This window comes from Ranitomeya variabilis, chromosome 4 (assembly GCF_051348905.1).
Source record: "Ranitomeya variabilis isolate aRanVar5 chromosome 4, aRanVar5.hap1, whole genome shotgun sequence".
NCBI classification, from domain to species: domain Eukaryota; kingdom Metazoa; phylum Chordata; class Amphibia; order Anura; family Dendrobatidae; genus Ranitomeya; species Ranitomeya variabilis.
Window position 1 is genome coordinate 284,046,864 of NC_135235.1, and position 24,168 is coordinate 284,071,031.

The 24,168-nt window shown below is 43.4% G+C and overlaps 1 protein-coding gene across 1 annotated transcript in view; it reads right to left on the minus strand.

The window, feature by feature from the left end:
* Window positions 1–24,168, minus strand: part of PLCH2 (phospholipase C eta 2) — a 694,774-nt gene that overhangs the window by 229,773 nt on the left and 440,833 nt on the right. The window lies entirely within an intron of this gene.

The following is a 24,168-nucleotide window of genomic DNA, read 5'->3' on the forward strand; positions in this document are numbered from 1 at the left end:
ACAAAATGTATTTCTTGGAAATTCGGACACATGTTGTAAAATTGTTCTTTTATTCTATAAACTACATTTTACTAAAAAATATACCTATAAAGAGAAAAATCAGTCAAACTGAAAATTTAGCAGTGGCCTCTTAATTTTTGCCAGCGCTGTAGTTCTTTACCAGGAAATTTGCCTTTTCAGCAAATTTTCCTTTTTTTTCCACCGATTTTTGTGTCCATATGGCCATGCAGACTAGACAGTCTTTGCACAGAAGTGTGAAGTTTAAAGGGCTATTCCAGCTCTTATAATGGGACAGGAACAAGACGCCTGCCAATCATACACATGCTCCTTAGTAGACGTGACATCACCGGTCCTGCTGCCTCCTGATCTGGAAGCAATCGGAGCCGGAATTACCATTTAATCCAGAGTTTATGAAGCCAACATGATATCTAGACTGGAGTCAGTCACAATCCTATCGGATTTCATCCTTCATATTTATGACAATGGTGACTGTATGGGGAGACATAGTTTTGTGACTATAACGTATGCACTCAATTACATCCAAATGCCACCAACGTGCCACAGGACCCCTTGGACCACCGGACAAATGGCTTTTGCCTGTCCTGTGGATGAATCACTCTGAACCACCATTCGAGGAATTGGACTAGAGAACATTTGACGAGTGGAGGAATATTGGAGGTTTTTCTTTATATTAAGGATGCACTCAGACGACCGTATAAATCGGACCGAGATTGGACCGTCCGTGGCCAGCGACTCTCCCTACCTGAGCGTGACAGCTTATGTTTCTATGCAATGGTCACGCTCGAGTCAGGAGAGCTGCAGACTGTCAGTGTACTGCGGATGGTCCAATTGCACCAGAATTCTCTCCCTGGAACCAACCTGAATAAAGACCAACCACCCAAACGCTGGAATTTTTCGTGCAGAATTCACATCTTTTCACTGATAGTTGAGGATGAAAGGCTTTAATGGTCTGGCAGGAATTTATATATCATGAAAACTGTTTACAGAAGGCGCACTCCTACACGACACAGACAAATCCATATCCCTCCGGTGCAGTCGCTCACTTTGTTTTATCGGTCATTTCGCAAAATCTCACTTCGGCAGACATCATTATTCCAGACATATTTAAATCTCCGAATAGATAAATGTGTAAACGAGCCGAGATCAGGTATAAATGGCTTCTCTGGGAGCCAATAACACCGAGAGGTGAAAAACCGGTACGATTACACTATTCATCGGGGAATCTAACCTCCCCGTACTTCCAGCCTTTTTTGCATGATGCATGCAGCAATAATCAGCAAACCCATAGTAAGAGGAACCGGGAATTATTCTACAGGAAGAAGATGGAAAAGCTACAGAGAAAATATATACACAGCGGAGGCATCACTGCCAGGGAAAATTATACCACCAATTAAAAAGGAGCTGATTTTTATTATTTCCAAGACCATCTGAAAAAAGTAGATGCACAAACAAAAGAGTAATAAAGTATCACAATAAATATATACATAAACATAGGATATAAATTATTAAAATATGGAGACAGTGCATATTCAAAGGCTCAACAGCATAATCACACTTATTATTATGTTGCTTATATAGCACCATTAATTCCATAGCACTTTACACACATCATCACTGTCCCCAATGGGGCTCACAGTCTACATTCCTTATCAGTATGTCTTTGGAGTGTGGGAGGAAACCTGAGAACCGTGAGGAAACCTACACAAACACGGGGAGAACAGACAAAGTCCTTGCAGATCTTGTCCTTGGTGGGATTTGAACCCAGGACCCCAGTGCTGCAAGGCTGCAGGGCTAACCACTGAGCCACCATACAGTGCTAACCACTGAACCATGTTATGAAAAGTTGGGGCTGATTTTAGACCTTGTGACACCCTGAGGTGAGGGCAGGAACGGTACAACGCTATTATCACCAAAGAAAAATATCTGACTGCATTACATGGCGCCGCGGTGTGGCATTGGCACATTAAATCATTATTCTGCTACACCGATCATCATTCATCCTAGATATTACTACTTTCCAAAAAGCACACCCCTAACTCTATAGAAAAACTCATTGGTTATTCTAGATTAGTTTTAGGACTCATGAATGGGACAGAGATGACAGAGGAGGCGATATGGCGGCAAAGTATCCTACATCTCTGTAGCACGTGGACTACATTGACCAGGGGATCATGCTCCTTTAGGTTCTTTACGTCGATACTTTTCCCTTTTTTCTTCCCTTTAAGGAAAGCTTCTAGGACAGAATGCCTATGTTATAGGCTGTCATTTGCTATGCATGAACTAAAGCATATGGAGACAAAGCAGGACCCTAAATACATCTGGGACAGCTGGGACTTAGTCAATGGGTATCAATGGATTCAGCTAACACAACGTGTATGAGGGCTGATTGTTTTTTGAAATGTTGATTGAGCAATAGCAAGTCAGATTTCCTTCTGCCATTTACATTCCTTGCCAACAGCTACACCGATGCCACCACCCTGTGCCAGTCCTTGCACTGGTTAACCATCCTATATAGCAGTGCTCCCCAACTCCGGTCCTCAAGAGCCACCAACAGGTCATGTTTTCAGGATTTCCTTAGTATTGCACAGGTGATAATTACATCACCTGGACAGGCAAGCATTCAATCACCTGTGCAATACTAAGGAAATCCTGAAAACATGACCTGTTGGTGGCTCTTGAGGAACGAAGTTGGGGAACACTGCTATATAGAGTTCAATATAAACATATCACTCTCGCCAACAAGGCACTCTACAGTTCAGCACCACCCTATGGGAAGGTATGGCGCTGCCACAAACATCAGATAAAAGACACTGCTTTACGTTCACAAAAATAATGAATATGTGATGTGTATGGCTTTATCCCTTATGGTGAAATTCTCCAAAGATTTGGCACCTGATGGTTCAGACCTTGAAAACTTGAGCGGTTCTCTTTTCAAGTTGGAGATAGGACATTTAATGTCAGATGTAAGATCTGTAGGAGATCTCAGAAGATGGATCTCAGAAGACGGAAGAACAAAGTAGAGCATGTCTTGCAAATTAATGAACCTGCTTGTTCATAAAAGACAGCGCGATAGACTTCTAAGGTCAACAAAACACAAGCAATGGACAGACGCCTCTTTTCAACCCAACTAGGTCACTAAATGGGCCAAAGGGGGTATTAATACCCCGGAAAAATGAACAAATTCACACTTAACGGACCAATCTGGTTTCAGGTGATTGGCTGCAGCTGTCCCTTTCCATCTAAGGGTACCGTCACACAGTGGCATTTTTATCGCTACGACGGCACGATTCGTGATGTTCTAGCGATATCGTTACGATCTCGCAGTGTCTGACACGCTACTGCGATCAGGCACCCAGCTGAGAATCGTACGTCGTAGCACATCGTTTGAAACTTTCTTTCGTCGCTGGATCTCCCGCTGTCATTGCTGGATCGTTGTGTGTGACAGCGATCCAGCGATGCGTTCGCTGGTAACCAGGGTAAACATCGGGTTACTAAGCGCAGGGCCGCGCTTAGTAACCCGATGTTTACCGTGGTTACCAGCGTAAAAGTAAAAAAAAACAAACAGTACATACTCACCATCTGATGTCCGTCAGGTCCCTTGCCGTCTGCTTTCCGCTCTGACTGTCTGCCGGCCGGAAAGTGAGAGCAGATCACAGCGGTGACGTCGCCGCTGTGATCTGCTTTCACTTTACGGCGGCACTCAGTCACAGCGGGAAGCAGACTGCAAGGGACCGGACGGACATCAGATGGTGAGTATGTACGGTTTGTTTTTTTTTACTTTTACGCTGGTAACCACGGTAAACATCGGGTTACTAAGCGCGGCCCTGCGCTTAGTAACCCGATGTTTACCCTGGTTACCCGGGGACTTCGGCATCGCTCCAGCGCCGTGATTGCACAGTGTGACCGCAGTCTACGACGCTGGAGCGATAATCATACGACGCTGCGACGTCACGGATCGTGCCGTCGTAGCGATTAAAATGGCACTGTGTGACGGTACCCTAAGTCAGAAGAAACAAACAAACAAACAATCTCCTAGGTCTTTCAGCTCAGATGTAATCAGCGGCTGCTAACCGACTCTCCTTCATTAGAAGAGGACACCAGGAGACATTAGCCGCAGTACAGGGGAGAGTCGGGGTCCGGTAGGCAAGTAGGTATTGTTTTTGCACCACCGTGGGTCCATTTATAAAGATGTGTAATTTTTCAATCCTTGTGTCATGCTTGGTCTACTCAGGCCCCTCAATAGCCACAATCCAGTTTTTTTTATACCAGCAGTGATAGCACGTGTAGTCCAGAGAGGATTTGTTTTCTCCAATTTTATTCTTGGGTATAATCCTTTTTCCTAATCATCAGAATATAATTTATAATCATGAGGTTAAAGTAAAAAAAAGTGTGCGGGTTCATAAAATAATGCTTAGAAAATCTCCCCAGCTGGGAACTTTTCCCGCAGGCCGGGCACCACGCAAACTGCAAAAAACAAATAGGAACTAATCCAATCAATATCAATGAAGCTAAAGCCCCTGTGATTACAACCTGACCTACTTGTGGAGTCTCTTCACTTATAAGAGGCGTCTGCTTCACAACTGAAAGTTTAGCCTTAAAATTCTTCAGTGCCTCCTCGGAAATTATTTACTAAAATTGATCGACAGCATTGCGGGCGTTTATGGCTCCACAGAGTCGATGTAGCTAAAGAGGAACGTGGTGGTCACAAAGGTTCTCTCAAAATTCAACCGATGTAAGATGAATAATGAATAATTGACAAAGGTTGTGAAGATCAGTATGTGAAGTTTTTGATAAAAAGCACATGCCAAAGTTAGCCGATACTACGCAAGGCTGATACATTGTTAGAAGTCTTAGTTTACCGTTCCATTTGTATCATATTTAAAAAGAGAGTATCACTGCAAATTTACACTTCAAAGTCACAACAGTTCTTTTTTGTTTTAAAGTCTGAGATATATATATATATATATATATATATATATATATATATATATATATATATATATATATATATATATATATATATATATATATATATATATACACACACAGATATATTTTATTATATTTTTTACCTCAAGATATGATTTTTGCCCCATCATAAGGACATGAAGAGAATACTAAGGATTGGAAACTGGTTTCTTTGGGGGGCATCTTTACACCACCTGACTTCTAGCGTTAATTGACCACCGATCGACTACTTATTTGCTGATTATTGGTTGTTTAACAACCTACCGCATTATGTATGAACACTAAACAATCAGCAATAGATCGTCCTGCGCCCTTAGGCTGCCATTTTTCTCAACAGCACAAGTCCTATGTGCACAGGATGATGTGCTGTGAAACGGATAATTTTTAAGCAAGCTTAAAAATTATTTCACCGTAGCAACGTCCATTTTTCTTGTCTGTCGGTTCAACGCCATCCTGTTTACACTGAACAATTTTTGGATAAGGAGCATTCCTAGGATAATCGTACAGTGCAAATTCGCTTTCACTCTTTTCCCATGTGAATTTATATACATCGCCAAATTGCTTTAAGCTATCAGTATCTGCAACAAGGACAATTACAAAAATTAGACATGGAGATTTCTCTGATTTAGAATGCAGAAATTCCTACACAGCACTAAACGTTTCTAGGAAAAAGGCCGTCCCCTGGGTATAGATGCTCAGTTAATTCCTTATCTTCCCACACACACTGAGTCTCCCTGATAAGAAACAGCTTTTACTGCAGAGTAGATGGTACTATGCGCTTTTCATTGAGATAGCGCTCGTTAAGTGAATATTTGATGATATGAAAGACAATAAAAGGCTTCAGAATGACCCAGTAACTAACAATGCAAAATGTAAGTCCACGTGCTGTATAGTAGGGAGCCGATCTCTGCTGACACACAGAGTTCACAACGCATCCTATGGAATATTCATGTTTCTATATCCCTCCAACAAGAAACTTAACATTTCTCAGCAATTGCGAGAAACATTTTGTGGATTCATTGGAGTTATAATTTAGAAGATTTGGAATTCTTTAAAATTAGTGGGACACCTTATTGAGTATCTTCACGTAAGCTATCTAGTTCCTACCCTATGCTTTTGTGGAAGATGTTCAGAAAACTATTAAAAAAATGGGAGACTTCCCGCAGTCATGGAAGATCCGGTGTGCCACAGAAACCTGAAAAGCTATGTTCGAAGGTCGTTTTGCACTGCTTTAACATCAAACCCGGCAGTTAAGAGTGGCGTTAGCACGGTCAAGAAGCGGTCAAGGTTTTTCAAGAGAAAATACTAGTTCTTCACGGTGGTCAATTTAAAAAAGTTGCCTTGAAAATCTAAAAGGAGCCAACCAAGTGGTTGTACAGTAGATCGCTGCGGAGAACGGCCACGTGTGTCAAATAATGTTAGACCTGGATGGAAGCAGCGAGTGTTTAGGAAGTGGCCACAATAGACACATGGCAACTTGAGTCATTATATTTGCAATAGTCAACTTTTTAGTTATGGAGACAAATGCATCAATTCAGGACCAAAAAAATCCAATCAGCCGCAAGTGGTCAACATGAGGATGTTCAATTGGTCCGTCCTGTTCCAGCACCATCTACTTAAGGTTGTGAATACCAGGGGCTACAACAGTAATTCTTACAACTTCAGACTCCATTGTACATAAATATGGGGCGGCCATCGACTCTGGACTTTTGTGACAGCATTTAGAGATATTCTTTACAGCATGGACTATAAACAGGCTCTGACTCATTGAATTCTATAGAAAAGTTTGCACAGGGGTCATTGTACAGGAGGGGGAGGAGGTGAGCTGTGATAACACCCATTGTGGATGGTGGATCCTGTGTTATCTACTGTATATAGAGGGGTTCTCAGTTATTGTACAGGAGGAGGAGGTGAGCTGTGATATCGCCTATTGTGGATGGTGGATCCTGTGTAATCTACTGTATATAGGAGGTGTTATCAGTCATTGTACAGGAGGAGGTGGTAAGCTGTGACATCACCTATTGTGTATGGTGGATCCTGTGTAATCTACTGTATATACAGGTCCTTCTCAAAAAATTAGCATATAGTGTTAAATTTCATTATTTACCATAATGTAATGATTACAATTAAACTTTCATATATTATAGATTCATTATCCACCAACTGAAATTTGTCAGGTCTTTTATTGTTTTAATACTGATGATTTTGGCATACAACTCCTGATAACCCAAAAAACCTGTCTCAATAAATTAGCATATCAAGAAAAGGTTCTCTAAATGACCTATTACCCTAATCTTCTGAATCAACTAATTAACTCTAAACACATGCAAAAGATACCCGAGGCTTTTAAAAACTCCCTGCCTGGTTCATTACTCAAAACCCCCATCATGGGTAAGACTAGCGACCTGACAGATGTCAAGAAGGCCATCATTGACACCCTCAAGCAAGAGGGTAAGACCCAGAAAGAAATTTCTCAACAAATAGGCTGTTCCCAGAGTGCTGTATCAAGGCACCTCAATGGTAAGTCTGTTGGAAGGAAACAATGTGGCAGAAAACGCTGTACAACGAGAAGAGGTGACCGGACCCTGAGGAAGATTGTGGAGAAGGACCGATTCCAGACCTTGGGGAACCTGAGGAAGCAGTGGACTGAGTCTGGCGTGTGCAGGAAATGGGCTACAGGTGCCGCATTCCCCAGGTAAAGCCACTTTTGAACCATAAACAGCGGCAGAAGCGCCTGACCTGGGCTACAGAGAAGCAGCACTGGACTGTTGCTAAGTGGTCCCAAGTACTTTTTTCTGATGAAAGCAAATTTTGCATGTCATTCGGAAATCAAGGTGCCAGAGTCTGGAGGAAGACTGGGGAGAAGGAAATGCCAAAATGCCTGAAGTCCAGTGTCAAGTACCCACAGTCAGTGATGGTGTGGGGTGCCATGTCAGCTGCTGGTGTTGGTCCACTGTGTTTCATCAAGGGCAGGGTCAATGCAGCTAGCTATCAGGAGATTTTGGAGCACTTCATGCTTCCATCGGCTGAAATGCTTTATGGAGATGAAGATTTCATTTTTCAGCACGACCTGGCACCTGCTCACAGTGCCAAAACCACTGGTAAATGGTTTACTGACCATGGTATTACTGTGCTCAATTGGCCTGCCAACTCTCCTGACCTGAACCCCATAGAGAATCTGTGGGATATTGTGAAGAGAAAGTTGAGAGACGCAAGACCCAACACTCTGGATGAGCTTAAGGCCGCTATTGAAGCATCCTGGGCCTCCATAACATCTCAGCAGTGTCACAGGCTGATTGCCTCCATGCCACGCCGCATTGAAGCAGTCATTTCTGCCAAAGGATTCCCGACCAAGTATTGAGTGCATAACTGAACATTATTATTTGATGGTTTTTTTGTTTGTTATTAAAAAACACTTTTATTTGATTGGACGGGTGAAATATGCTAATTTATTGAGACAGGTTTTTTGGGTTATCAGGAGTTGTATGCCAAAATCATCAGTATTAAAACAATAAAAGACCTGACAAATTTCAGTTGGTGGATAATGAATCTATAATATATGAAAGTTTAATTGTAATCATTACATTATGGTAAATAATGAAATTTAACACTATATGCTAATTTTTTGAGAAGGACCTGTAGAGGTGTTATCAGTCATTGTACAGGAGGAGGAGGTGAGTTGTGACATCACCTGCAGCACCCCAGAGTCCTGGTCGTGCAGTATTGTCGCTCTGCCGCTAAGGGGAGTGATGGTACGTCTGATTGTACTAAAGGAGTTCACCTGACCAGGTATCACAGTCACACATTACACTTCACACTCTGGCCACCAGGGGGAGCAAAAGGTTCTATGTATTAGGCCACTCCTCACACTCTGGTAAAACTGGGGGTTGGATAGGAAGTTAGGGAGAAAGCTGACTGGGTTTTGCCTAGGCAACATCCAGTGAGCGAGGGTGTTGTGGGGAAAGATTCAGGGGGGGGTCCCTGTCAGGGGTGGGATCCTGACAGAGGCCTAGCAAGAGACAGATCGTTACGGAGCAGTGCCTGCACTTCATTGCGGCGGTATCTTAAGAAAGGACAAGAAGCGAAGTATATTGTGGAGAAGTGAGAAGCGAGATCACAGCAACAAAGGAGATAATACCGGGAGGAGTCGTGCCCTAAGATCGTGGCAACATCCTTCTGAGGCGCGTAGCCGGTGGCCAGAACACCAAGGGAGTACTGGCTCTGCGCTTTACTTCAAATCACGGCAGGGCAGTTGACTTTAGGTTGGCTGTCTCACCTTTTCACCTAAGCAGACAACGGAGGCAAATTGTGGGAGAAGGGCATCTCTAGGGTCCCTATAAAATAGCTCCAGGCCTAACCCCGTCATACGGGTGCGTCCTATCCAAACTGGGGGACGGAGAGAGGGACCATCAGAAACAGATACAAGAGTTGTGAGGACTATCCCGTGGTGCTCAGCAGGGAGGTACTACAACACACAGGCGCAAGTAGGAAGGCTACTGATTTCCACCTGCAAAGGGAACTCTGGATGTGCCTTCGGACCGGCCGGTCTCAGCAAGCCCTGTTAGCAGTGCTCTGGATTGTGGATGCCGAAGCCTACAGTAAAAGGTAAAGAAACTGCAACCTTGTGTCCTCGTTATTTACCGCGACCTAAACCACCACCACCTACACCTTTAATTGGACGCCCCTTTGCAGGGCCACGGACCGGGTCGGGCCACCGTAACATCTCCAGAACTGAGACAGAGGGACCCGGTTTTGAGTACCCCATTGCCCTGCGTCTGGCGCTCCAAACTTGGCGTCACGAACAGGATCTACTTAAGCCTGAAGATCAGGTCATGTGTGCCTTGGAACTGTGACTGAATTGTGCTTGAATCGTGATTTATTGCAAAGACTGTGTATTGCTATTTGCTGCCAAAAATTCCCTCCAAAACCGCCACCATTACAGCGCCGCGAGGAGCGCAGGAGAAGAAGGGCGTGCCATGGGAGGAGACTACCAGAGCGGCGCCAAAAGTGGCGACCGCCCCCTCCGACTACTGCTGCGAGAAGACGACATGCAGGAGAACCGCCCCCTTATTTGCAACGGCGGGAACCAAGAGGGGAAGGAGCTCGACCCGCAGAAAATGGCGGAACCATGTGTGTGTGCAGCTGCCGATCGCGAAACAGCGAGGGTGACCAGCGAGTACCTGAACGATGACAAAGTGACCCCGGGTTCTCCCCACCGACTGGAGGCAGATCCGAACCCACCGCAGCTGGAGGATCCGGACTTCTTGGAGCCGCAGGCGGAGGAGTCGAGTCAACCTATCCCGAAAATGGAGCCAGCCGATGTGAAGCAATGGAAGTCGGAGCTGTCCCAGAGGGTCGCATCGGAAGAACCGCGGTCCGAGCCGCTGCCGACTCCAGTGTCCTCGTCAATGGAACGGACCGGCATCGGTGGAACCACATCAGACGCAGGTATGGAAAGCGTCCCTGCCTCACCGACCGATCCTGCTGCCGCGACCGCTCCCCGTCCCGGCAACGACCGATTCCTCGCCGCTGAGCTGGTAGTGATAACCCCCGACACTATGGAGAAGCTCGTGCCTCCGTTACTGACAACTATGGGGGAACCACTAGATGTCAGCTCAGAGGGGGTGATCTTCCAATAGGATACCCCAAGGTTTGGACCAGACGGGGCCAGACAGGAGGGCCTCAGCATTGCTGTGCTCACCTGGGAACAATATAAACAATGCTTAATTCTACACTGGAAAAACCAAAAAGAAACAGAACAAAGTGACCCACCGAAAGCACAAGAACCAAAGCCTGAACGCGGTAAGAAGAACTTGGTGAAACAGGTGACTGTACTAGCCTTTCACCCGAAATGGGGTTGGGGCTCTATACAGGAACCGGGACTGCCGACTGAAGTCTTCTTCACCAGCTACAATGTGAAGACCCCGTTCCGCAACAAATGTGACAACCAACTTCTATGTAAAGGGGATCAGGTAACCTACACTCGCCATCGGAGTGCGCAAGGGTGGTGCGCTCGGAACGTCCAACGATGCGAGCCTGCAGTAGCGCCAGCTGCTGTCCTGCCTACGACTAACTCTGACCTGACAAATTCTACTACTATCACCACTGTGTGCATTATTGCCGCTACTGAACTTGCTACCAAAGCGGACATTCGAATTCAGACCCCTGGTGACCTGGCCGCACCTGAGAGACGAACCGCTGATACTGACACCGCATCAGATGAGGACACGGCATCGAAGCTTTCCCGGTCAGGAAGCGTCCGCTACCGAATGATGCCTTGCAACCTACTATGAGAAGGAACCACGAGTATGTAAATAGTTAACTGTTTGCTTTCCTGCTGTTTTGCTGCTTTAAACCCGACCAGGGTTAGTTCTTAAAGGGATCCCTTCGTTTACCCGGGATCCCTATTGTTTTATGTTTTGCACAAGTTTTCCACATTGTTCTAAAAGACTGCCGAATCATGGACGGTGAATGATTCACAAACTGTTGCTGTATATAGTTTGCACCTTCTTAAAAGGTGCCCCCTACTGGTTTTACAAAAAGAAGAGCTTTATGAAGAGACTGTTCCTGAGTACAGCGCAGAAGTTCTTGCTTTTAAACGGACTTGCAAATAGAGAATTTGCACTACCTCAGAAGAGAAGAGACTTGGCACCCTCTTAAAGGGAATGTCTAATTGTTGCACTTAGTTTAAACTATAAAGTTGCTTTAAGAAAGTTGAACAGTGATAATGTGTTGCATAGAAATAATATGTAGTTAGCTAGATAGTGATGAGAATTGTTTAATGATGAATCTTAGGAATTGAGGACGAAGGAAGTTGAAAGCTGAGTTTCAATAAAGTGAACCCGTAGGGGTTAGTGAGTCCTCCGGAGAGCCATAGAGAGATGGTTCATAGATTTTGCACTTGGAAAAGAGAAATAAAGAAAAGTTAATTAATACTGTAAAGTTTTAGAATATGCCTTTAGTGGGTACCTGCCTTTACGCCCTTAAAGGAGAAGTTAAATTATTGTTCAGAAATTGTACTTAGTCGATAGAATGCCCGGCTGGGTAGTGATAGTTATTTATAGTCAGTTAATTATAAGTGTTATTTAAAATCTTAAGCCCAATGTAAATATGTTTCTGTTTGTAACGTTCAAGTGTCCTCACCTCTGTTGTGAATTCCGTTCTCGGGCTCCCTCCTGTGGTCATGAGCGATATTGTGCGAGTTTGTTCTGGGGCTCCCTCTCGTGGCCTTTAGCGATATGGCTGGTCTTGGCTGGGCTCAGCTTCTTCATTTCCTGCTATGCTGAGGCCTATTTAATTCACCTGGCCCTTCATTTGTTGCCTGCTGTCGGTGTATTCAGTCCTGTTTCTGAGAGCTCCTGAATATTCCTTGTGACCAGTCTCCTGCTGGAGAAGTTAAGTTTGTTTCTTCATTTTGCTCATTATTTCCTTGAAAACGTTTCTCTGTATATGATGAGTTCAGTCCAGCTTGCTTATATGTGATCTTGCTCTTGCTGGTTAGTTCTGGGGTGCAGAGTGCGCCCCTCACATCGTGAGTCGGTGTGGGGGTTCTTGTATTCTCTGGGTGGTTTATTTTTGATAGGAGTCTGTGCGGTCAGTACAAAAACTATCTATTTTCAGTCTATCTAGTGTTAGCGGGCCTCATTTGCTAAACCTGTTTCATTTCTACGTTTGTCTTTTCCCCTTAACTCACCGTTATTATTTGTGGGGGGCTGACTAAATCTTTGGGGTAATTTCTCTGAGGCAAGTGAGGTCTTTGCTTTCTCTCTAGGGGTAGTCAGTTTCTCAGGCTGTGAACGTGGCGTCTAGGATTTTAGGAACGCTCCACGGCTGCCTTTAGTGTTTGTGGATAGGATCAGGATTGCGGTCAGTATAGCTTCCACCTCCCCAGAACTGGTCCTATATTCTGGTCACATGTGTCAGGTCAGTTTTGAGATCCTACCACCGGATCATAACACACCTCCCATAAAGGGAAGCACTGTTATATTTAATTGTTTACAGCATTTCAAAATTTTGTATGTCTTTTGCTAACATGTATTGTTGTTGTTCTTTTCCCAGTCCGGGAGTACTGGATTTAACAGGGGGGGGGGGGGGGGGGGGGGGGGGGAGTGCAGCGCCCCAGAGTCCTGGTCGTGCAGTATTGTTGCTCTGCCGCTAAGGGGAGTGATGGTACGTCTGATTGTACTAAAGGAGTTCACCTGACCAGGTATCACAGTCACACATTACACTTCACACTCCGGCCACCAGGGGGAGCAAAAGGTTTTATGTATTAGGCCACTCCTCACACTCTGGTAAAACTGGGGGTTGGATAGGAAGTTAGGGAGAAAGCTGACTGGGTTTTGCCTAGGCAACATCCAGTGAGCGAGGGTGTTGTGGGGAAAGATTCAGGGGGGTCCCTGTCAGGGGTGGGATCCTGACAGAGGCCTAGCAAGAGACAGATCGTTACGGAGCCGCGCCTGCACTCTACTGCGGCGGTATCTTAAGAAAGGACAAGAAGCGAAGTATATTGTGGAGAAGTGAGAAACGAGATCACAGCAACAAAGGAGATAATACCGGGAGGAGTCGTGCCCTAAGATCGTGGCAACATCCTTCTGAGGCGCGTAGCCGGTGGCCGGAACACCGAAGGAGTACTGGCTCTACGCTTTACTTCAATCACGGCAGGGCAGTTGACTTTAGGTTGGTTGTCTCACCTTTTCACCTAAGCAGATAACGGAGGCAAATTGTGGGAGAGGGGCGACTCTAGGGTCCCTATAAAATAGCTCCAGGCCTACCCCCGTCATACGTGTGCATCCTATCCAAACTGGGGGACGGAGAGAGGGACCATCAGAAACAGATACAAGAGTTGTGAGGACTATCCCGTGGTGCTCAGCAGGGAGGTACTACAACACACAGGCGCAAGTAGGAAGGCTACTGATTTCCACCTGCAAAGGGAACTCTGGATGTGCCTTCGGACCGGCCGGTCTCAGCAAGCCCTGTTAGCAGTGCTCTGGATTGTGGATGCCGAAGCCTACAGTAAAAGGTAAAGAGACTGCAACCTTCTGTCCTCGTTATTTACCGCGACCTAAACCACCACCACCTACACCTTTAATTGGATGCCCCTTAGCAGGGCCAGGGACCGGGTCGGGCCACCGTGACATCCCCAGAACCGAGAGAGAGGGACCTGGTACCGAGTACCCCATTGCCCTGCGTCTGGGGGCGCTCCACACCTATTGTGAATGGTGGATCCTGTGTTATCTACTGTATATAGTTGTCACTTGCCAGTGTGAAAATGGAAAGATTTCATGAGTTTTTTTTTTTTTTTAAAGATCATGACAAATATATTTCACATAAATACTTGATTTAAAAAAGAGGTAATTTTCTTTGCTCCCGAACACGCCTCCTGCAGAACTGTATAATGCCAGGAGCTGAGCTGCACTAGGCTCTGCACAGATACACAAGCGCGGCCAACCATCACCACATCTGCCATCACCGAAAGCTAAAGAGATATCTATGGTAGGGGAAGCCGTGATCTCTAACCAGACCGAATGTTCTAGTTTTTTTTTTTAGGTTGACTTGACAAAAAGATGAGCTTTACACAGAAGTTTTTCTGCTCCATTTCAGAAGTTTCCGAGCCGTTCTGAACGCCGATGTCATTGTTATTAGGTCTTTTCATTCTTACATTCAATGGGTAGTAAAACTTTGACAGACGAACGATGGTTGAAGAGGTACAAGCTGCTGAGGATACAAAGATGGAAAAGCCTGGAAGGGGGCAGTCGATTTCTACAGAATAATAAAAAATTTATGAAATAAAAAGTTCAATCTTCTATCGATTTGGAGTTGAAGTGGTTTATTGTGAATGTGCTGCCTGGGTTATAGAATTGGCATCAAGTCTCGCTCCCCAAAGGAATAAATTAAGGGAGAAATAATAAAAAAAAACCATCAGATCTGCCAGCACAGTAGCCTTGGAGAAGTCATCATTTTTGTCCTTTCCAAGAGATGGAGGTCGGTAACATATTTTAGGATCACTATGTCCGGAGGGAGATGGATATATTTATTCCACCTTTACTATACGATATACACACACATATACTATATATATATATATATATATATATATATATATATATATATATATATATATATATATATATATATATATATATATATATATATATATATATATATATATACACACACACACATACACATATATATATATTGCTGTATAAAAGATGGTGCCCAACCTATGGAGCATTTAGCAAAAAGGAATTATTATTGAAGTGGACCATCCTTACTGGAGGATTATGTGAAATTCCTGTGCAAAAAGAAAAATATTTCTGTATATGTAGCCATTATTTGTGTCTTATCTTGGATAATGTAAGGTGATAGAAGCGGCCGTACCCACAACTATCTGCCGAGTTATTCACAGAGGAGCGGAACTACAAGATACCAAATTTACCAAGGGTGCCTTCACACTGCGCTCAATGGTCCAGTCAGGGCTTAGATCCAACCCTCACACCCCAAATGGGATTTGGATGTATGCGCCAATGGCACCATTGACTGAAACGGTGCAGACGGAGTCACTTTGTGCATCATTTTTGGCATAGAGGTCTACTGGAGATGGACACCCAAACACAGTCCACTACGTCTGGGTGTCAGCCTGAAAACGATGGACAGAGCAGATGTTGACTTAGTTTGCACTATTCTTGTCAATGGCACATAAGCCAGAATTCAGTTTTGCTGGAGTTCGGACTCAAACATTGAACATGGGGAAGAACGCAGCATGAAAGCACTTTAACGGAGTTGCATAAGATAATTTTTGTCTTTAAAAAAGGGACTTCTTACATTGATCCAAGGATAAGCCATCAATAGCGATCGGTGCTCCACCACCATAGCGCTGTACACTGTGGAGTGGCCACTCTTTGGTACTCCAGCTCAGCTTCCATTTACTTCTATAAAATCTTAACTGTGGTACTTTAAAAAGTCCACTACATAGTGCACGGAGTTGTGCTGTACCGGCTCTGTACGCCATCTACTTCCAGCCACTGTGTGACCTGCAAACCGCTGGTTAGTGAGGCTGGGCGACCGAACCCTACTGATCTGATATTGAGCAATGCCAAGGATGAAATGACCGCCTTGCTCAGCGCTGCTTCCAAAAAGTGTTAAAATAAAGGATTAGAGATATACAATAAAAGATATTGTAGTTATGATGCTTTTAGGAGTCAGACCAACTCCTTCATCAGGCATAAAACCCAACATCTCATATTGATGACCAATCTTAAACTCATCAATAATTTAGTAGTTCCATTTAACCCAATTATTAAAGACTTGGCACCAAAGGGTCAAGCAATGATTTAGGGTAGTATCATAGAAGAGAAAGATTCTTACGGTTCATCCTCCATCCATGCAGAATTTGTGAGAGTTCACTTTTAATTTTCTCATAATCTCCATAATCTCTACTCTCATTCTACACACAAGACAAATTCACTAAGGTCTGAAAAGAATTGACCTATAAGAAATACCCTATTGGCTCCAAAGTCACCCTTAAATTTGGATATTATTTTGATGGACCTTTGGGGGCATTATTGACCCTGGGGACATCTGAAAATCATCTGGAGAGTCCGCTTTATCATGAGTCTACACCCACTTCTAAAGTCGTGGCCCATTGAATAAACCCAACTTTAATAATAAAAAGGTGAATACCAATGGTCTATACACATCACTGTATACAGGGACCCTGGAACACAAGTAGGTCCATATCTCAGAGGAGCATTAAAAGGGTTTCTCTTGGACTTATTCTTTTATTATTGGTTTAAAAACTAAGAGGCATGTAGGTTCTGACTACCTGCCTATTCTACCCTGTGAAGACCCTGACCGCTCTTGTCAGCGATTCAGCTGCTCCATTTCAACAGAGCAGCTCATTCGCTTCCAGATGCTTATTCGATGAGACAGGACTGTCGACGTCATGCTGATTGACAGTCGGCTCGCTGCAGTTAAGCATTGGGGAGGCGGATGTCAATCAGCATGACGTTGGCAGTCACAGCTCGTCACAGCAGATGTGATGTCAGCAGAAACCACTGAATTGCCAGCAGGAGCGGTCAATGACTGCTCTGTGCCAGCAAAGATTGACACCAGGCACAACAGGCAAGTAGTTAACACCTTCCTGCCTGCTAGTTTTTAGGCACATAGTAAAAAAATAAATAAATCGTCCTGAATAACCCCTTTAGCTCCATGTGCTTCAAGATAAAAACGGAGGTAATTTATGGGCAAGGTACTAGGATGGTATTCAGTAGACGTGATCCTGAAAATAGAGAAAGGATACAAGTAATAACCTGGTGACAAAACCGATAAGCACCAGATTCTATAACTAAATATTTGGTTTTTGGGGAAACACTACGGATGGGTAAACTACAGCTCCCATTATTCACTACCAGCTAAATCCGTCCTTGATGCGACATCTACTCCCTACATCAATTTCAATGAGCTGCTACTATTCTGCTGACAGCCTCTTATTCTCCTCCCAAATTGAAATATAATTGAGCACATCTTGGGAACTTCCAAAATATTTGGAGACACTTTCTCATTTCCTTCTGTTTAGATGTAATCTCAGAGGCACTGGGATATAATTTTGCTTTGTTGTTTTGGATTTCTATACAATATTGAACTGTTGATATGATGGATCAGTACACAGATGCAATTATCTCTTACACCAAGGAGCCCGAGTTTTATATTTATTATATTTATGCAGCGCGGCAAACTCTGAAAAATAATTATTGTGTTCTTAGGCTCAACTGATCAAAACAGAACAGAAAACAGGACCTTAGTCTAAAGCAGGCGGCAGGGGTAATAACGGCAGTGTTTACCACCCGAATATACAGCGGTGCTTGAAAGCTTCTAAAATCTTTAGGAAGTTCCATATTTCTGCATAACGTTGACTTAAAACTACATCAGATTTCCATACAAGCCCTAAAAGTAGAGAACCACCTAATATCTACCTACAGCACAACACTACAATCAACACTTGTATTCCTTTAGGGCATAATGAAATGAGAGCAGAATAGTGACAAGCTGGGGCGGATTACACCAATATTATCCGGTCTCATCTGTGCACAGGATCATTTTAAAGCCATTGTCTTAGATGTCACATTTCATTACATTGTGTCCATCAGATAGGAGAATAACCTTCCATCAGTCAAGCGTATGAAGAAGTAAGCAAGATAAATAACAAAAACTGCAACACACGTCAGCAATACTCAACGGGTTAAATTACCAATCACAAGACAATCATTCTACACACTGGATGCCACGGAGGACGATGGTTCACTCTTTATATACAGGAGGATGAGTAATATATAGAACAAGCATATCACAGGCTACACCTGACCTCCCAAGGAGTCCTTACGTTGCATTACTATTCTTTGTATCTAGTCTGAATGTACAGATTAAATATACATCTATCCAATACTTAATAATACATTGACTACGGGAAATAAGATGCATATTTTATATTTACATTCCGAAATTATCTAACATCTTTAGTAGGTGAACTCAAAACGACAAAATTCTTCGTTTTCCTACCTCTGGTTGTCTTGAGAAGCTCCCTCATTGCTGCCCTCATTCCCGTATGTTTATCACCAGACGCTGGATTTAAGACCCTTAGTATTAGTCGGAAAGTATTAAAAGGGTATTGATGGGAAAAGAAGTAAATACCCAAGACTGCCAAAGATGGATCTAGAGCCTGTCATTACGGAGGATTGTAATTTATAGTAATCACAGACATAATAGTGCTCTACAGAAGAGGAGGAGAACAAATAAAAATCCTTTTCACTATCAAATAAAAAAAAGCAAGAAAACAAAATAATAGAATTAAATCAATAATTATAAAATCCTTCTCCTTACCAATCTGACCAATTTTCATATTCGGAGAAGCCACAATGCTCCCACCAATCCATAAAAATTCTTCAGCCAGCCAAGAGATTCCCGATCTCTTTTGCTGTAATGGCGGTCTTGAAGACTCCATCTCGAATTCTAGAAGCTAAATATTCACTGTGCCAGTGAACATGTGGATGCCTTGTGATAGATGGCTCCACATATGGGCAAATATATATCAAAAGTCTTCAAAAATCCAGGAATATCCAAGTACAAAAACATTATATCCTAAAAAAGTACAGTCAGCACGTTGACTCAGGTTCATGGTCGAACAAGGTCCTTCTAAACATGGTCGTTCATCCAAAGGACATGTACAAAAATTAACAAAACATAATATGGAAATTTGTGCGACCATCTACAAAGTAATAGAGACTTGTAATATAGTCGGTCAACGCTTCATTGTTTAGCAAGTGAGGTATCAGTCATGTTGCCAGGTGGTTACAATCAAGAAATGTCCCCAAAAAGTAGAAAAAAAATGCAGTCCTATGTAATATCACAATGACGTCACTCTTCATACTCCTCATTGTGAATCTTGAGAAGTCCCAGACTCCATCATGGAGCTCGACAGATGGCTCCTGAAGGCCCCAAGAGTGTCTAACCAGGACAACGGCAGCTTCATCCTTAACACAATTGTGAAAAAGACGCAGAACAACACAGATCGCATCACATTCAAGTGGATTTCTAAATCCGTCACAAGTAATAATCCGGAGACAAAGTCTCTGCTCTATCTAGTCAAAGGATTATCATCCTACAAAAGGAAACGAGAACAAAAAAAAATACACACTAGTTTGAATGACTCACTTTCCCAAAGGTACGAGACCTATGAGAAAGAACGAGTTAGCACAAGAAGTAAACTATTTCCGTTATGGTTTCACCCATCCCAAGAGAACTGCAAAGGCACAAGACATTCCAAATGGAAACTTAATTAGTGACGTTCTCAAGAGAGTCTATGGTTTGCAGAGTCATAATGTCACTATCATTAGTTGATAAACTTTTCTGTCAGACTTTGCTCATAGATGGGATACAAAACCTTACAAAGAAAGAAGAAGGTGGTGACTCAACCCCATAATTAATTAAAGTCCTTGCTGATTAGCACAGAGTAGCCAGTATCCTAAATCCCCCATACACATTAGACTATTGTTGGCCGAACCAGCCGATATTGACTTTTTCAAGCGTAAGTCCAATGTGTATGAAGGTCCCACCCGCTCACCTGACTCTCCTTCCAACAGATGTTGTCGGAGAAGATAAGGATCCAGCATGCCATAATTCGTCTGACAGTCTGTCCCCTGATAGAAGGATCCAGCATGTCCAATTTGAGATGGCCAATCAATTTGCTCATTAAGGGATGAAGCTGCCACCAAAGCGGCTCTCTTCTAGGGAACACAGGCACACTCCTATGCATGCGAGAGTTGGGCAAGATAGCTGGCAGCTGAACATCTAGAGGGTACGTGGGGCTTACAAGTTCCTGCACATGGCTATATTATGTAACTGTGACATATGCATGAGCAATACCGCACCCCTAGAAATACAGTTAGGTCCATATATATTTGGACAGAGATAACATTTTTCTAATTTTGGTTATAGACATTACCACAATGAATTTTAAACAAAACCATTCAGATGCAGTTGAAGTTCAGACTTTCAGCTTTCACTCGAGGGTATCCACATTAAAATTGGATGAAGGGTTTAGGAGTTTCAGCTCCTTAACATGTGCCACCCAGTTTTTAACAGGGACCAAAAGTAATTGGACAGATTCAATAATTTTAAATATAATGTTCATTTTAGTACTTGGTTGAAAACCCTTTGTTGGCAATGACTGCCTGAAGTCTTGAACTCATGGACATCACCAGACGCTGTGTTTCCTCCTTTTTGATGCTCTGCCAGGCTATCACTGCGGTGGTTTTCAGTTGCTGTTTGTTTGTGGGCCTTTTTGTCTGAAGTTTAGTCTTTAACAAGTGAAATGCATGCTCAATTGGGTTGAGATCAGGTGACTGACTTGGCCATTCAAGAATATTCTACTTCTTTGCTTTGATAAGCTCCTGGGTTGCTTTGGCTTTATGTTTTGGGTCATTGTCCATCTGTAGTATGAAATGACCAATCAGTTTGGCTGCATTTGGCTGGATCTGATCACACAGTATGGCGGCTCTGAATACCTCAGAATTCATTCGGCTGCTTCTGTCCTGTGTCACATCATCAATAAACACTAGTGACCCAGTGCCACTGGCAGCCATGCATGCCCAAGCCATCACACTGCCTCCGCCGTGTTTTACAGATGATGTGGTATGCTTTGGATCATGAGCTGTACCACACCTTTGCCATACTTTTCTCTTTACATCATTCTGTTAGAGGATTATTTTGGTTTCATCTGTCCAAAGAATGTTCTTCCAGAACTGTGCTGGCTTTTGTAGATGTTTTTTTTAGCAAAGTCCAGTCTAGCCTTTTTATTCTTGATGCTTATGAGTGGCTTGCACCGTGCAGTGAACCCTCTGTATTTACTTTCATGCAGTCTTCTCTTTATGATAGATTTGGATATTGATACTCCGACCTCCTGGAGAGTGTTGGTCACTTGGTTGGCTGTTGTGAAGGGGTTTCTCTTCATCATGGAGATTATTCTGCGATCATCCACCACTGTTGTCTTCCGTGGGCGCCCAGGTCTTTTTGCATTGATGAGTTCACCAGTGCTTTCTTTCTTTCTAAGGATGTACCAAACTGTAGATTTTGCCACTCCTAATATTGTAGCAATTTCTCAGACGGGTTTTTTCTGTTTTCGCAGCTTAAGGATGGCTTGTTTCACCTACATGGAGAGCTCCTTTGACCGCATGTTTACTTCACAGCAAAACCTTCCAAATGCAAGCACCACACCTCAAATCAACTCCAGGCCTTTTATCTGCTTAATTGAGAATGACATAACGAAGGGATTGCCCACACCTGTCCATGAAATAGCCTTAGAGTCAATTGTCCAATTACTTTTGGTCCCTTTAAAAACAGGGTAGCACATGTTAAGGAGCTGAAACTCCTAAACCCTTCATCCAATTTTAATGTGAATACCCACAAATGAAAGCTGAAAGTCTGAACTTCATCTGCATCTGAATTGTTTTGTTTAAAATTCATTGTGGTAATGTCTATAACCAAAATTAGAAAAATGTTATCTCTGTCCAAATAAATATGGACCTAACTGTATATGGGGCCATGCCATTACCATAATTTCATACAGAGGACTATTCTATTGCATGTCATAAGAGCGCTGTATTCTCCTTGTGGCATGTCTTCCTCAGGCCTCACTCTACTTTTTGGGAAATCTCTATTCTCCACTTACTTGACCTCATGGACAGAATTAAATTTGACTCCCTCTCCTTCTACACTGGACTTCTAATGCAGTGAGGTTTTTGCCCCAAAATGGCTTCTCTAATAGGAATTTCTGTGCCATCACCACAGTCAGACATAGGGCACATTCAGGTGTCCCTACAAATCGGACCGAGATCAGACCACAATGCACAGACTGTCCAGTGCTCTTCCAAACCAAACAGGATAGCTTTATAGAAATATGTGGAGCCCTTACCCTTGGGATGGGAGACCCACAGCCAGTCCCACGCATGGTGGTCAAATCTCGAACCGATTTGTACGGACATCTGAATGCGCTCAGTAATGTGCTAGATGCTCTGGTGTAGTGTTGGAATTTGCGTGGTCAGCTCGCATCACTAAAGGGGTCTGCATTACACTTATCTACTTTTTAACCAATTCCAATATACTACCCCTTTGGTTAAATTCAGACCAACATGCCAATTCATGGGCCAGTCTCATCTGAAAATTTCACAGATGACTATATATGTGTGCAGCTCCAAATCCTTGTTCTAAGCATATGCACTTGTCTGCAATAAGTGCCAGGTGGAACAGCTGAAAAAAGCATGGTCTTGTCTGCAAAATGGCCGAGACTAGTGCATGCCATGGACCAACGTAAAATTGTTTATGTGCACGAGAACATTAAAACGGTCTCAATGACAAGCACACATTACAGGGTTCTTCTCATCAGATGGTTTAAATTGCAAAGTGCTTGTCAAAACAAACAACTTTGCAATGTATTTCTTCAAAATGGAAATAATTAATAAAGGATGAATTTTTAATTTTATTGTTTACTGCTGGCTACTGGTCACCTCTGTAGTCCATCAGCTTTGTCTAGTCTTCTAGGCAAAGGGCACAGTGCGTACAAGCTCTCTTTTAGAGCTTGTATGCGCAGCTCTAAAGATGTCCGAATCACTGGATATTGCACCACCGATGATGCAAAGTCAACGCTGCCTCAACTTACATCATCGTAAAGTGCACAGCACAGGTTGAGTTGGATCCAGTCAGTGTTCAATGATGCCAAACTGTCAATTAATCAGGAGCGCACTGCCTCACAGCAAGTAGGAAGTTATGAGGCAGGGAAGATGCTGAGAAAACTGCTAGGGCAGTGAGTTGCGCTATACACCATGGTGTTCACCTCCATGCAATGCCATATCTCGTTCCTCCATAGAAGAGGGATCCTGGCTGCTGCCTCAGGACCACCTTTGCCCATCCGCATTAAACAACATTTACACATAAAAGATAGAACTGGCTCCGATTTCCCCAAAATAGAGTGTAAAACATGGCAACAACATTAGATGTTTCATCGGCACAAATGGCGACATGCAAGGTGGCGTCCTCTCCTTACAAACACTACGACCCTTTATCAGAGCAATGTTTTCATTCCATACCAGTTGAAAATGGATCTTGTGCGCTCTGGAAGATCATCCATTACATTATCGCCTAATTGCATGCTGGTCACGTTGGTGCGGCAAACATACGTCATTTCTCAAGCTGTGGATGAAGCAGGATTGACTCCGTGCATTGCGACATCAAATAATGCATTAGATTTGTCTGCAGTCCTATGTTAAACCAAAAATACGTACTCCGGTGGTGCTTTATCACTAGCCTACATAGAACGGTACATTTACCTGGGTCTATAGTGCGCTCACGCCATGGCTCAGTACAGAAATAAATCCGGAGCTCAGGTGTGTAAATGGACGCCATTGCTTTTTAAAGGTACTCATGTTATGTCTGCGCCAGGATTAACCAATGAAGCACCAACCTGTATATAGCGATGTCATCCGCGTCCACCGCATGGCTTCAACTAGAGGGTTTAATAAGTGGCTGCGTTGTGTGTACATTAAGAGGGGTTAATGTGGGAAAATCCCTCTTACTCCTATTCTTGAAACATAGCGAGCAGAAGTACTTAGGAAATAAGCCTATTATAAT